We start from the raw sequence: 9,567 nt of genomic DNA on the forward strand, positions 1-9,567 counted from the left end.
TTTAACCAGTAGATTCTGAGTGGAAGTAATGTATACTACTTCAATGTCTGGCAATAAAAATATCCTGTGCTTCAGCCTCCATGATTTTTTTTCTGCACAACTTGATGTAGATGCACATGGTAACTTGGGAGCCACATGTTAAGGATACCAGAGCTGTAAGACAAAAGGATTCTGGGCCCTGGAATCACACCTCTTTGAGACTTTACATGGTAAATTTCTATCACTTTTGGGTTTATAGAAATTATTTTATCTTAACAAAAGAAAAATAGAATTGAAGAAAGTGTTAAGAAATAGTAGGATGGAATAAATGGTGTAAAGATTATACTATGGGGTGATATATATTGGATCTTATTCTGCATTAATCGGCATGGTTGAAGTAGCTGCTCATGCCAAGTTCCTCCAGAAAGCAAGACAGCTTACTGGTAATAAAGTGTAAGTCAATTCTTTATTAATTTCCTTTGGGCTTGATTACTCATGGCCAGCATTGTAGAAAGGGCAATTCAACAACATAAACACATAGTCTTGAGCCTAAAGGCCAGGCAGTATAATCAAAATACATACTTAAGAAAGAAATATTCCTCTAAATGAAACAATTTCCAGAAACACGTTGTTGTTTCCATTAATTTTAAGTTTTATTGTTCTGAAAATCAGTTTATCTCCTTAAAAGCACGTCGATTCAAACATGTCCATTCCAGGAAAGGTATTTGCACTTCAGTTGCTTACGTAAATCTTTTTGGGCAAGGTTATCCCGGGTCAAAAGGATACACTGCCTCAAACTTTAAGTCAGGCTCCTTTCCAAGAGGCAGAAGAATACTTAAAATTTTCAGATAATAGATTTTTCCAGACTCCATGCAGGAAAGATTTCCAAAATTTAAAGTGGATCCGAGTTGCATATTGTACACAGCATTCTTTTCAGATGATTTTTTTTTAAAAATAATGAGATTTAATTTTGGACATGACATTTGTTTAAACTGTCATTATTCCCTTCCCAAAGGTATCTATAATTCAGTATTGCAAGGAATTGGGAAAGAGATATTCTAGTTGCACCAGAATATGTGAGATAAAAGTGGGAACTTTACAAAGTATTTTGAGATGAAATCTACTGAAATCAACTTCATCCATGAGATAAAATACAAAAACCGATATGGGTTATTGGCCAAGATTTTTTATCTCAGCTTCTAGAATAGTAGGTACATTTGCTGACTTATGCTGAGTAGCCTGGCATGTACAATACTGGTTTATAACTCTTCTAGTATCAGAATCAGCTCCAGACCACTAGACAAAGCTACTCGCCAAGGCTTTTATGTGAACAGTTCCCAACTGTGCTGTATATAGAATGGCCAAGAAAATGTGGTGACCACTCTCTGGAGGATTGGCCTAATTTCTTCATGAAAGGCCTTCTTTATGATCAAATAATCAAATAGTGATTAGTTTTGAGTAGCTCAAATGTATTTACTAACTTCCTTCTTTATACCTAATTGAAAATACAGACCTAGATTTGTGCCAGTATAAGTAATAATAAAGAGAAGAAGGAAACTGGCTTATGCCCACAAGGTGCCAGGTGACATTCACAATGTTTACTCCTAATGCTAATTAATTTAAACAATAAAAAGAAAATTCTAGAGTCACATGTGTAGTGAGTTAGAGTTTTAACTTAGCTTTAAAAAGGATGCTAAAGCAAGTACTTTAATCTTATTCCTCACCATGACAGCTAAGATTTCTGTAAAAATGTGTAGAAAATGTTGGTATCATGAAAGAACTGCTTCTGAATCAAATATAGTTGGTTCTTCCAGATTGTCTGGAGGTTTGGTGACCAGATACTACTTCTATATTACTACTACCACTACTACTACGAGCACCACTTACTTCTACCAGTGCTCTCTATGACTAGACACTGGACTAAATATATTACTTTCTTATTTCATTTATTTCTTCCAACAATATTTTGGGATAGATACGATTTTTATTCCTACGTACTAAGTTACTCGTCCAAGATTACATAACTTCTAAGTGGGAGGTCTTAAAATTCAATCTAGGCAGTATCAGTATAGAGTGAGATTCAGTAACTATTTGATATTCTAGACAGTGTCTTCCTACTGGTAAAATCAAAGCTTTGGAAATTCTTTAACAGTAGGAAATTAAGTAGCTTAACTATATCTGGTTGACTTTTATGAAAGATAAATACAGTCAGATACATGTAGTCTAGGGACATTTGATTCTTTTTGCTTTGTTTTATAATAAACACAAAATGGGATTTCTCTTCTTTTATCATCTTAAATATGTGGTTTTAAAATATTGAATAATTACTTACAGTTCCAGGAAATTGATGGACAGTATAATCTATAAATCTATCTAATAAAAAAATACAGAAAGGCTAGATAAAATATGGCATATTTCAAATGTTCACACGTTCTTTTGAAGCCATACGTGAGAATGGACAATGCCAGAATCAGGAGGATGACTGAAAACCATTAGGGAAAGGAAAAATGGTAGAATGTGTACAGAGTGTGCCTCTAATTATATTAGGGAGATAATTCCTATTGGCCTTCCAGAGATGGATGCTGATGCCTTGGAACTGTATAAAACAGGAAATTAAAACAAAGACCATCTGAACATATCCAGAGTCCAAAAAGGCTTGCATCCTTAATTAAAGGAGGGAATGGGGGAAAAAATTACCAGAGATATACAGACATGGTAAGACAGCTTGCCAGAGAATGGAGTCTCTCCTGGTAATTTGTAAATATGTCACATTTTCTGGCAGGTGTTTGAGATTTAAAACCTCCTTGATCTAGAAAACCATAAATCTAGAAAATAGTAGTAAAATCATTCCATGGTTAGTGATACTCTGGGGTCACTTGAAAAGTGCAAACAAAAATCACTCTGGAAATCCATCCACAGGTATAAAGGATTCTCAGGGGGATAAAAACCTATCCTAAGGTAGGATACACTGCTATTAAAAATGACAAAATATTGAAAGAACAGTCTGGCATGAGTGAAAGTTTGCAAATATGACAAACAACAAGCTTGGAACTCTTAAGAACTTGAGATAATTAGATAATAATATGACTTATAAAATGACTATACTAAAAGCATACAAAAATAAGTAAAAGTCAAGTAAAGAAAGCAAGAAAGCATGAAAAGAAACCAACATTTGGAAAAAATTAAGAAAAAAAATTTTAAGTTATTGAAGTACAGTTTAAATGATAGAAAAGAAGTATATGAAGAGAAGTTAGTAACATGAGAAATAAGAATATTTCCAAAATGTAGTGCAGATTGATAATTAATGACAAAAAATACATGTACATAAACGAAATTGAGAGACATGGAAGATAGAAAGAGAGGCTTAGCATTTACTTGATTGCAGTGGTAAAAGAACAAGAGAATGGTGAAAATGTTTCAAAATTTTCTAGAATCAAGAACATAATAAATACTCAAATTTATGCTTCACAATAACTTTTAACAAATAAATAAAAATTAATCATACCTGCCCATATTGTTGTGAATTTGCAGAGCACCAAAGACAAAGACCAAATCTTTGAAGCAACCAGATAGAAAAGACAGATTACCTACAAGGCAATAGCAATAGAAGTGAGAAAAGACTATTCCATACCAACAATAGGGTACGAAAGAAAATGCACTAATATTTTTAATGTGCTGATGTAAAATAACTGCCAAACTAAAATCCTACATAATAGCTAAATTATTCACAACTAAAAACAAAAGAAAACATTTTCAGTCAAAAACAGAAAGGATTTATCATTCAGAGACTTTCACTAGAAAAATGTTTAAGACAGCATGGTAATGGTGCAAAATTGACAAATGGAGAGTGGAGTGGCTCAGAGACATGTCCAAGCATTTAAGGAAACTTGATGTGGATCAGGTGGCCTTACAAAGCAAAAGGGGAAAAGTTAAGTTATTCCATCAATGGAAGTTATAAAGTTGGTCACTTACATATAAAATTAAAATTAAACTAATGCCTTACCTTATATCATACACAAGAATAGATTCCAAAAAATGAAATCATTAAAACTTTTCAGATGAAACTATGACTTCAAAGAGAAAATAATTTACAAAGTACAATTTTAAAAGGCAAATCATAAAGGAAAAGATTGACAAATTTGATTACATTAAAATTAGAACTTTAAGTGTGATGCAGATGGAAAGAAGTTATTTGCAACACATATAATGAATTCTGTAAATTAGGATAGACTAGATTATGACATAACAATAGCTGCAAACTTTCAGTGGCTTAAAACAATGAAGGTTTATATCATGGTCATGTTATAGTCAGCAGGGAATGCTACTCACTATAGTTACACAGAGATCCAGGCAGTGGGAGCACCCACATCTTGACCAATACCAAGAACCATGCTGGAGAGAGAGAGAGAAAGTTTTGAAGTTTATACTGGCAGGTAAATGCTCTAACCTCTTTATAAGTGACCCACACAACTTCTATTCAGAATTCACTTGGCAGAACTAGTTGAATGGTCCCACCCAATACCAAGGAGGCCAGGAAATTCAATCATTCATGTGCTAAGAAAGGAGAACTGTATATCAATATGTGGCACTATTGACTATAACACTGACAAAGAATTTGTATGCAGAATATATAAATACAAAATATAGAATTAAAAGTAAGGATAAAAATTTAACAGAAAAATGAGTGAAGTGCATGTAAAAACAATTCACCAGAGGGAGAAACTTGACCAACAATTAAATAGATGAAAAAATGCCCAACCTGACTGGAAATAAGGAAAATTCCAAATAAGTAGAAAATGTTTAATTCACAGCAGAATGGCAAAATGTAATATCTGATAACACCAAATGATGATGAATATGTGGAGTACTGGGAACCCTAGCACATAACTGTGGGATTCTACGAGAGTACAACTACTTTGTGGAGTCATTGCAACATTTAAGTTAAACATGTCAATACTCAGCAAATCTGCTTCTTGAATTTCATCCTACAGAAGCTCACACACATAAGTGCAAGGGACATGCTCAGGGATGATTTTCTTAGCTCCATTTGTAATACCAGCAAAGTGAAAACAACTTAACAGTTCTGCATTAGGGAAATATGCGCCATGAAACTCACATATGATACTGAATCTAGAAACTCAAGTCACAGTAAGAGTTTTGCATTTATATGGAATAATTTATTCATGCAAAATTTTAAACATGAGAGCACATTAGGATATCATTGTCAAACAAACAAGGACATACATGTTTATGTGTAGGAAATTCTGTTACATACATGTATCTTAAACACACAGGAATGATAAACGTCATGTATAAAGTAATCATCACTTTGGAAGAAGAGGGGGAAAGAATGAAGGGATTTCAACATCATCTGTAATAGTTTACATTTTTAAAAATAAAAGAAAGATCTGAGACAAATATAGTAAAAAATTAACATGTTTTATCTTACCACTGGTATATGAGTGAATACAGTATTTTTTGAGCCTTCATGTATTTTTTAGGTGTCTCATAATAAGAAACCAAAAGAAAAGAAAAATAATAAATGCATTTCCAATCAAGGTGGAGCTTTAAAAGTCACACTCCTCTGCTCCAAAGACTTAGAAACAATAGATTTGTATGTGTGTACATTTAAAAGGCACAGCTGTTCTTAAAACAATAAAACAATGTAAAAAATAGAAACATATTATATATAGGTTTATATTTTATAGATACTTAGATATTATTTATATATTATATGGACTGCATACATATAGATAATAAGAAGCAAAACAACAATCAGGGGAAGAAGGCAAGGGCCTACCAGACTTTGGGACTAGAAAAGGCCAAAGAAATTTGACTTTTATTAGATAATGAAGAACATAGTGTCCCACACGTGACAAGGGACAAAAGGTAGGCTCACTATGAGAAATAAGATCTAGGAGATCCCTGGGTGGCTCAGCGGTTTGGCGCCTGTCTTTGGCCCAGGGCGTGATCCTGGAGTCCCGGGATCTAGTCCCGCGTCGGGCTCCAGGCATGGAGCCTGCTTCTCCCTCTGCCTGTGTCTCTGCCAATCTCTCTCTCTCTCTCTCTCTGTCTATCATGAATAAATATTAAAAAAAAGAAATTATAAATTATAAGAGCTAGGCTGACATTCATATAAGATGAATTTACAAACTAAAATTCTAAGGCACATGAAAAAATTAATATTCAACAGTCAGTGTATTCAATAATGATGATGAATTCAATCTCAACTAAATGAATATAGAGAGCAATTTAAAAATAACTTTGAAATAATATAGTTAAGATTCTCAGATATCAAAAGAAGTAATAATCTTGTAATACAGAACAATTAATCATAAAATAAGAGCCAATAGATATGACTCAAGGACAGATGGATATAAAAAAGAAGGAAATTGAATTTTTTGGAATTGAAAATAGGACCAATATCAAAACAATGAGGAATCTCTGACATGACTGTGTAAAAGAAAATTAGTAAAATGGAAGGTAGTATTCAGAAGATCCTCTGAATGTGGTATAAGAATGTAATGGGACAAAATTTGAAAGAGAAGTTAGGAGAAATAAAGGATAGATTTAGATGCTTCAATAATAGTACTTCCAGAAGTAGGGAATAGAGAACTCCAGATCATCAAAAAATAAAGAAAAAAAACTTAGCAGAGAAGAAAGATCATTTATATACAGAGAAATGAGACAAAACTGAGCAATAAGTTTCTTATTTGCAATGCTAGATACAGAAGGCAAAGGTACTGCATTAAAGTAGCCATCCCTTTCCAACCATGTACTTATGTTAATGATTTTTTTTTCAATGAGGAGGGAAATAAAGATATGTTTGGACATATAAAAATACCCCCCCCAAAAAAAAACCCATTTGGCCTCCCAATAGATGCTTATTGAAGGAACTTTAAAGGGTCAACATCAGTTTTTTTAAAAAGTAAATCTAAAAGGGAAAAAGAAAAACTCAAGAAAAAGTAATGAGAAGTGACATTGCCGAGATATGTTGGTGAAAATAAATAACACTTACTCTAGAACACTTGGAAAATAGAAAAAGGTAGAATATAAGTATCTATTAGTTTTAGCATCCCAAGATATTCACATTTTATTATATTCCCTTTCACTTTTTACATCAATCACTGGTTTTTGTATTTTTGCATACAATTATAGTAATATTGTATATTAATGTTTATAGACTGCTTTTTTTCCCCACCTGACAGTCTAACAACCATTTTTCTCTATTATCCTACTATCCTTGTTAACATAACTTTTGAAGCATTTTTTCCAGTTGCTTTTTGGAAATTAACTTTTAAATAACTTATTATTTTGACATCAATTTAAACAAGAATGAAAACTTCAAGAGTGGTATAGGGAACTTCCATACATATAGCCTGCACTTCTGGTAACTACACTATATTCATTCAACATATAGGCACTCAAACACACTAAGGAGCTAATCTTGATTATGAAAACTCCAATATATTCAAAATAAAAATCCAAAACAAAGGCTGATCATCCTAAACAAAAGTCCTAAAGATGGAAAAATGAAGGGAGTCTAGTATTTTCTGTATGATTCTTACTCACCTCTGTACTTGTCTTTTCTGAGGGTTATTCACAACAATAAATAAATAAAAGCTCAGAACTTAGACAAATCCTGGCGACCTTTTAGTGCATCCCTCCCCTTTATTTGATAGGTGGATAAACTGTTCTAAAGGAAGTGTAGACTCCTTAAGCTCCTCTGCTTCCATGAGGACTGTTCTTGCCCCCAGGAAAACTATCATTGCTCCCTACTGCCCAGTGGGTTTGGAACGGGATCATCTGAGATCAAAACTCTGCTCTGTGTCTTACAAGCTGTGTGGACAAGAGCCCCACTGTACAGACTTAGTTTATTTGTTTGTAAATGAAGCAAAGAATACAATGCCTACTGAGGTTATTGAGAGAATTAAAAGAGATAAGATATGTAAAGAGCCTAGCACCTGGTAGGGATCCAATAAATATTTCTTTTCTCGGGTGCCCAGGGTGGTTCAGCGGTTTAGTGCCACCTTGAGCCCAGGGCCTGATCCTGGAGACCCGGGAACAAGTCCCATGTCAGGCTCCCTGCATGGAGCCTGCTTCTCCCTCTGCCTGTGTCTCTGCCAATCTCTCTCTCTCTCTCTCTCTCTCTCTCTGTCTCCCATGAATAAATAAATAAAATCTTTAAAAAATTTTTTTTCTCTACTTTCTCAAATAGTTTTTCCATACTTCAAATAATTTCTTTACGATAGAGTACCAACAAGTATCAGGTCAATTGGTATGAACATTTTCATAGTCTTTGATATATGTTTCTAAATTGCTTTTCAAAAGGGTATTGATATAACTCATACCAGCTGTGCATGAAAGTGCCAGTTTCCCCACACCTTTGCCAGCACAGAGTATTAGAATTCAAGCTTTCTGGTTGATTATTTAAAAAGAAAAGTATTTTTTATTGCTGCTTTAAGTTGTATCTCTTCAATTAACACCACAAGTGAATATTTCCCCTATGTATATTCCCTGTTTTTTGGCTTACTTGTTCATAACTTTTGTCCAGTTAACTAAATTGGTGCATTGGCATTTTTTTCATATAAATATGTATGGATTATTATTTTTCTTCTTTCCCTCTGGTGTAAAGATTATGCCATACTTATTTATTTTGCACCCTTAACACTGTAATTTACTTAGAGGAGGTTTCCTTCTCTCAATATATTTTTTGTTCAGCTCTGGTTTTTAGCATATTCACAAAGTTGTGTAATCACCACCACAATCTAATTTTAGGACCTTTTTAACACCCCAAGAAGAAACCCCATATGCATTACCAGTAATTTCCCAAACCCCCATCTCTTCCCCACCCCAGCCCCAAGCAACCACTAATCTACTGTCTATGGATTTGTCTATTCTGAACATTTCTAATAGATGTATCCAAGCAATATGTGTTTTTGCTAATTGGCTTCTTTCACTTAGCATAATGCTTTTAAGGTTCATCAATATTGTACCATGTATCAGTACTTCATTTGTTTTTATTGCTGAATAATATCCCATTGTATGGATATACTACATTTGTTTATCCATTCATCAGGTGATGGACATTTATGGCATTTCCGTGCTTTAGCAATTACAGGTCACACTTCCATAAACAGTCATGTTCAAGTTATTATATATACATGCGTTTTCATTTTTCTTGGGTATATACCTAGGAATGAAATTGCTGGGCCAAATGGTAACTCTTTGTTTAACATTTTGAGGAACTGAAAACAATTTTCCAAAGTGGCTGCACCATCCATAGCCCTTAGCATACCCTTACCACAATCATACTAAGAGGAAGTTTGAGCCAAGTATCAAGGTCTCAAGCCCCAGGGATTCAGATTTTAAACTGAAAAAAACAGGTCCCCGGGGTTCTCAGACCTTCAAACCTGTAGTCAGCAAGAATACGGAAGATGAGAATCCATCTGTGAAGACAGCAACGAATGGGGCACTGTAGAGTGGAATCCTGATTCTACCTACACCCTCACTCGGGCAAGACACCTGATTCCTCACTTGTCCAATGGTAAGAGACTCATTTATCATTTAGGATTCCAGTTATGATTA

The sequence above is a fragment of the Canis lupus genome, chromosome 6, assembly GCF_048164855.1.
Source record: "Canis lupus baileyi chromosome 6, mCanLup2.hap1, whole genome shotgun sequence".
In the NCBI taxonomy this organism is placed as follows: Eukaryota; Metazoa; Chordata; class Mammalia; order Carnivora; family Canidae; genus Canis; species Canis lupus.